Consider the following 7,500-nt stretch of genomic DNA (forward strand, 5'->3'; position numbering starts at 1 on the left):
TAAAAAAAAAAGAAAAACACCTTTTCTCTCTCTCGGGGTAAAAGAGTCGATGTGTATTGTGTATAAAGGTTCTGCGAGAAGTCTCGTTTTGACGTGTGTTCCGCCGATAACGACGATCCTCCGAAACGGGGATACAGAAACGTTACACCTCACAACACGATCTCCGTCTCTTCTCTATAGCAGAAACCGATAAAAATACACCTCCCGAAAGAGAGTATATGGTGATTCTTTTTATATATATATATTTCGAAATTCAACTGAACGTGGCGGAAGCGCACGGTGGTGGTCCAGCGAGGACACGCGACGACGGGGAATAAGAACTATTCGACCCGTTACGAATACGCATGCTCGTCCCGCACGATTTTAACACACACCGTGTTTTTCTCCAGTCGTCAAAGCGTTCGTGCGTCGAATTCGAAAAATAAAAAAAAGAAATACACCTTTTCTCTCTCTCTCGGGGTAAAAAGAGTCGATGTGTATTGTGTATAAAGGTTCTGCTGCGAGAAGTCTCGTTTTGCCGTGTGTTTCGGTAACGACGATCCTCCGAAACGTACATCTCATTCGTAAGAGAGGAAGAAAACAATCTCCCTGGGGCCAGTCGGTAATATACCGACATACGACGTGTCGTGCACATCCGTCTCACGCACGGTATACAAAATATGAATAAAACGTGTGTAGTCTCTCTCTCTCTCGACTTCTTAATATTTTCTTTCACCTCTGACGCATCATTTCAGGTGACGTCGGGAGCGCGGGAAAAAAAATTTTTCTAAACACACGAAACCGTTCATCTCACGAACAGCCGAAAAAGTTGTCGCTCAGATCCATATCGCAGTGGAGCGGTATCCGCGGGCGGTCGTAATTGAACGACGCACGACGCCGCGAACACTCACGCGAGTCCATACAAACGATTCCGATCGTTTTGCAACAACTAGAACGTACACTGTCCGTGAAATTCACAGAATTTTCGCGTGTCCGCGACAAACGCCGACGAGACACCCATCGTTCGCTCGTACGTAGCATCCTTCTCTTAACCCGACTCAGAAACGTTCTTTGCGCCCTTCGGTAAAAAAACGTTCGATCCGAAGAGGTGAACGACGGCGGGGATTTGACAGAGCTACGCAAGCAGTGTATGGTACGTAAACGACCCTCAGCCAGGCGTGGTCCAGGAATTGTATCCGTGGACCGCAATGTGCGTTCGAAATGTCGATGTTCATGTGTCCTGCAGTTCACACGTTGACGCGCAATTAGCTGCGTTCTTCATCGACCCACGAGCCAAGTGATCCACCGTTCAGGGTAATCGTATAAATTTTATATTTCACATATATAATTTTATTCTCATTTGTTCGACCTAATATCTCTCTTCTTTCAAAGAGAAGATAAAAGTTGATACCTGAATCTCCGACCAGCGCGCGAAGGAGATTCAGGCGTCGCCTTGGAGACGACACCGAAGCCTTTCGAGACGAAAAACGTTCAAGTAATATGTATATATTTCTCGACGTTCCGGGCGTATAGTGCATTCAAAAACCCGCGAAAGACGCAGAAGACTCGCACGCGTGGAAACGACGGGGATATATTTTGTATCCTACCCGATACTGAATCCATCGCGTGCAGTCGACCCTCGCGTTCTTCCGATCAGACGCATCTATTGTTGCGCGCATGTTTTCGCGTCGCATCGCGCGAAACGTTGCACGAATCGTACCGATCGATCGATTGAAAGCAAATAATGAAAAAAGACTTCACAGCTGGCTCTTTGCCGGTCATTCGTCCCATGTTATCTCTTGCCGCGAAATTGGCGCGCAAGAGTTGGGTGTCAGACGCGCGGCTTTAAAACGAGCTTCACGGCCGGTCCCTTCGTTACCGCTTTCGTTCTTTCTCTCGGAACGACCATGAACGAACACGACGAGCGACGCTACGGCATACACACGTCCACGGATTCGATTAAAAAAACAGACTTCACAGCTGGCTCTTTGCCGGTCATTCGTCCCATATTATCTCTTGCCGCGAAATTGGCGCGCAAGAGTTGGGTGTCAGACGCACGGCTTTAAAACGAGCTTCACGGCCGGTCCTCTCAATTCCGTGTACGGTACACGCAAGATGCGGGTTCCACTTCCAGACTACCCGGTCCCTTCTCTCTACGAGAATCGATAGTAGAAGAACGGCTCGAAAACGCGTCTCAGAGACTAGGGGAAAAGAAGCGGTATGCGAGCGAAACGAAAACGCATTATGGAAACGTCGCGAAACAATGTTCGACGGTTGCTCGGTTCCAATCGTGCGGCCGTTTCAATTTCTCGTGCGCTTCACCGTCCCTCCGTAACTCTGGCCGATCGCGTATACCGAAGAGCCGACACGCGCAAAAACCACAGGCATTGTATACTGTATATATATATGTTACAGTCACAGCCTTCGCGCGTTTTACTCTCCGACGCGGGGTTTCCACGACGAAAGAGAGACAGTTTCGTGGCGGGTGACTCGGCCGAATCGCTACGACGGGTATTTCTATTATAGAACGAATCATCGCCACCCTTTACCAGTGCCCGACGAAGGAATCACAAGGTCATCTGGAGTTTACAATGCCAGCGACGGTAATTCCAACGAAGACCCGATAAGTCAACTCATCGTTCTATTTCTCCCCGTACAGAAAAGCGAATCGACGCTAACGCACCTCGCGCAAGCACGAACGTTCTCTTCGCGTGGATCATCCCATCGTCGAAAGATGTAAAGACGCATTGGAGATCGTGGTCTCTGGCGGGCTCATTGCACGCCCCACTGCATATCTTTCCTCGAATCGAGAATGATTCGTCCACTAAGGCTGCGAAACTACGCGTCGAGGAAACTAGGGGAAAGAAGCGGGATGCGAGCGAAACGACAATACATTATGGAAACGTCGCGAAACAATGTTCGGCGGTTGCTCGTTTCCTCCTGCGGACGTTTCATTGCTCGGGCGCTTCACGTCCCTCCGTAACCTTCGCGCGATCGCGTGCCCCGGAGAGCCGGCAACCGGTGAACCACAGGCGTATAAACTATAGTCTTCTATAGCAAGCCTTCGGCGGTTACTCTCCGACGCGGGGATTCCACGACGAGAGAGAATTTCGTGGCGGGTGACATCGGTCGAAACGCTACGACGGGTATTTCTATTATAGAACGAATCATCGCCACCCTTTACCAGTGCCCGACGAAGGAATCACAAGGTCATCTGGAGTTTACAATGCCAGCGACGGTAATTCCAACGAAGACCCGATAAGTCAACTCATCGTTCTATTTCTCCCCGTACAGACAAGCGAATCAACGCTATCGCACCTCACGCATGCACGAACGTTCTCTTCGCGTGAATCGTCCCATCGTCGAAAGATATAGCCGCTTGGAGATCGTGGCCCATCAAGTTCTTCCGTAACTCCTGCGCGATCGCGTACCCCGGAGAGCAGGCAACCGGTGAACCACAGGCGTATAAACTATAGTCTTCTATAGCAAGCCTTCGCGTTTACTCTACGACGCGGGGATTCCACGACGAGAGAGATTTTCGTGGCGGGTGACACGGCCGAATCGCTACGACGGGTATTTCTATTATAGAACGAATCATCGCCACCCTTTACCAGTGCCCGACGAAGGAATCACAAGGTCATCTGGAGTTTACAATGCCAGCGACGGTAATTCCAACGAAGACCCGATAAGTCAACTCATCGTTCTATTTCTCCCCGTACAGAAAAGCGAATCGGCGCTATCGCACCTCACGCAAGCAGGAATGATCTCTTCGCGTGGATCGTCCCATCGTCGAAAGATGTAAGACGTACAGAAATCGTGGTCCATCACGATTATTCGTAACTCTCCGAGTCGCGTATCTGAGAGTAGGACAAACGGAGAACCACAGGCATAAATAATACTATATGTTTCTTATATAGTTAGCCTTCGCGTTTTACTCTCCGACATGGGGATTCCACGACGAGAGAGAGTTTCGTGGCGGGTGTCTCGGCCGAATCGCTACGACGGGTATTTCTATTATAGAACGAATCATCGCCACCCTTTACCAGTGCCCGACGAAGGAATCACAAGGTCATCTGGAGTTTACAATGCCAGCGACGGTAATTCCAACGAAGACCCGATAAGTCAACTCATCGTTCTATTTCTCCCCGTACAGAAAAGCGAATCGACGCTATCGCACCTCGCGCGAGCACGTAACTACTCTTCGCGTGGATCGTCCCATCGTCGAAAGATGTAAGACGCACGGAAATCGTGGCCCATCAACGTTTTTTTGTAACTCTGCCGATCGCGTATCACAGAGCCGAGACGCACATACCACAGGCGTATAATACCGTTTTCTTTCGTATGGTAAGCCTTCGCGTTTACTCTTCGGCGCGGGGTTTCCACGTCGAGAGAGACATTCGTGGCGGGTGACATCGGTCGAAACGCTACGACGGGTATTACTATTATAGAACGAATCATCGCCACCCTTTACCAGTGCCCGACGAAGGAATCACAAGGTCATCTGGAGTTTACAATGCCAGCGACGGTAATTCCAACGAAGACCCGATAAGTCAACTCAACGTTCTATTTCTCCCCGTACAGAAAAGCGAATCGACGCTGTTGCACCTCACGCAAGCACGAACGTTCTCTTCGCGTGGATCGTCCCATCGTCGAAAGATGTAAGACGCACGGAAATCGTGGCACATCACGTGTTTTCGGAACTCTGTCGACCGCGTATCTCAGAGACGACGCGCGCGAACCACTGGCATATACTATTATATATCGCGTTTTACCCTCCGACGCGGGGATTCCACGACGAGAGAGAGTTTCGTGAGCGGGTTGACTCGGAAGAAACGCTACGACGGGTATTTCTATTATAGAACGCATCATCGCCACCCTTTACCAGTGCCCGACGAAGGAATCACAAGGTCATCTGGAGTTTACAATGCCAGCGACGGTAATTCCAACGAAGACCCGATAAGTCAACTCAACGTTCTATTTCTCCCCGTACAGAAAAGCGAATCGACGCAATCGCACCATACGCGTGCACGTAAACAACTCTTCGCGTGGATCGTCCCATCGTCGAGAGACGTAAGTTTTCATAGTATGAATTCGCGTTATACTCTCCGACGCGGGGATTCCACGACGAGAGAGAGTTTCGTGAGCGGGTTGACTCGGAAGAAACGCTACGACGGGTATTTCTATTATAGAACGCATCATCGCCACCCTTTACCAGTGCCCGACGAAGGAATCACAAGGTCATCTGGAGTTTACAATGCCAGCGACGGTAATTCCAACGAAGACCCGATAAGTCAACTCAACGTTCTATTTCTCCCCGTACAGAAAAGCGAATCGACGCAATCGCACCATACGCGTGCACGTAAACAACTCTTCGCGTGGATCGTCCCATCGTCGAGAGACGTAAGTTTTCATAGTATGAATTCGCGTTTTACTCTCCGACGCGGGGATTCCACGACGAGAGAGAGTTTCGTGAGCGGGTTGACTCGGAAGAAACGCTACGACGGGTATTTCTATTATAGAACGCATCATCGCCACCCTTTACCAGTGCCCGACGAAGGAATCACAAGGTCATCTGGAGTTTACAATGCCAGCGACGGTAATTCCAACGAAGACCCGATAAGTCAACTCAACGTTCTATTACTCCCCGTACAGAAAAGCGAATCGACGCAATCGCACCATACGCGTGCACGTAACAACTCTTCGCGTGGATCGTCCCATCGTCGAGAGACGTAAGTTTCATAGTAAGCCTTCGGCGTTTTACTCTCCGACGCGGGGATTCCACGACGAGAGAGAGAGTTTCGTGAGCGGGTTGACTCGGAAGAAACGCTACGACGGGTATTTCTATTATAGAACGCATCATCGCCACCCTTTACCAGTGCCCGACGAAGGAATCACAAGGTCATCTGGAGTTTACAATGCCAGCGACGGTAATTCCAACGAAGACCCGATAAGTCAACTCAACGTTCTATTTCTCCCCGTACAGAAAAGCGAATCGACGCAATCGCACCATACGCGTACACGTAAACAACTCTTCGCGTGGATCGTCCCATCGTCGAGAGACGTAAGTTTTCATAGTATGAATTCGCGTTTTACTCTCCGACGCGGGGATTCCACGACGAGAGAGAGTTTCGTGAGCGGGTTGACTCGGAAGAAACGCTACGACGGGTATTTCTATTATAGAACGCATCATCGCCACCCTTTACCAGTGCCCGACGAAGGAATCACAAGGTCATCTGGAGTTTACAATGCCAGCGACGGTAATTCCAACGAAGACCCGATAAGTCAACTCAACGTTCTATTTCTCCCCGTACAGAAAAGCGAATCGACGCAATCGCACCATACGCGTGCACGTAAACAACTCTTCGCGTGGATCGTCCCATCGTCGAGAGACGTAAGTTTTCATAGTATGAATTCGCGTTTTACTCTCCGACGCGGGGATTCCACGACGAGAGAGAGTTTCGTGAGCGGGTTGACTCGGAAGAAACGCTACGACGGGTATTTCTATTATAGAACGCATCATCGCCACCCTTTACCAGTGCCCGACGAAGGAATCACAAGGTCATCTGGAGTTTACAATGCCAGCGACGGTAATTCCAACGAAGACCCGATAAGTCAACTCAACGTTCTATTACTCCCCGTACAGAAAAGCGAATCGACGCAATCGCACCATACGCGTGCACGTAACAACTCTTCGCGTGGATCGTCCCATCGTCGAGAGACGTAAGTTTCCATACTATGAATTCGCGTTTTACTCTCCGACGCGGGGATTCCACGACGAGAGAGTGTTTCGTGAGCGGGTTGACTCGGAAGAAACGCTACGACGGGTATTTCTATTATAGAACGCATCATCGCCACCCTTTACCAGTGCCCGACGAAGGAATCACAAGGTCATCTGGAGTTTACAATGCCAGCGACGGTAATTCCAACGAAGACCCGATAAGTCAACTCAACGTTCTATTGCTCCCCGTACAGAAAAGCGAATCGACGCAATCGCACCATACGCGTGCACGTAACAACTCTTCGCGTGGATCGTCCCATCGTCGAGAGACGTAAGTTTCATAAGTAAGCCTTCGGCGTTTTATTCTCCGACGCGGGGATTCCACGACGAGAGAGTGTTTCGTGGCGGGTGACTAGGCCGAAACGCTACGACGGGTATTTCTATTATAGAACGAATCATCGCCACCCTTTACCAGTGCCCGACGAAGGAATCACAAGGTCATCTGGAGTTTACAATGCCAGCGACGGTAATTCCAACGAAGACCCGATAAGTCAGCTCATCGTTCTATTTCTCCCCGTACAGAAAGGCGAATCGACGCTATCGCACCTCGCGCGAGCACGTAACAACTCTTCGCGTGGATCGTCCCATCGTCGAGAGACGTAAGACGCACGGAAATCGTGGTTCATCGCGTCTTTTCCTACTCTCTTGAATCGCAATTTCGTATAGAGCCTACACACGCGAACCACCGGCATATACTATTTCTTCTCTAGTAAGCCTTCGCGCGTTTTACTCTCCGATGCGGG

General features: G+C 50.0%; 1 non-coding gene across 1 annotated transcript; it reads right to left on the reverse strand.

Moving 5' to 3' along the window:
- Window positions 1–1,141: 1,141 nt before the first annotated feature.
- Window positions 1,142–1,296, reverse strand: LOC143175633 (5.8S ribosomal RNA). Its single transcript, XR_013000338.1, has one exon. It is a non-coding gene; the product is annotated as a 5.8S ribosomal RNA (ribosomal RNA).
- Window positions 1,297–7,500: the final 6,204 nt, after the last annotated feature.

The sequence above is a fragment of the Nomia melanderi genome, unplaced genomic scaffold, assembly GCF_051020985.1.
Source record: "Nomia melanderi isolate GNS246 unplaced genomic scaffold, iyNomMela1 scaffold0143, whole genome shotgun sequence".
NCBI lineage: Eukaryota > Metazoa > Arthropoda > Insecta > Hymenoptera > Halictidae > Nomia > Nomia melanderi.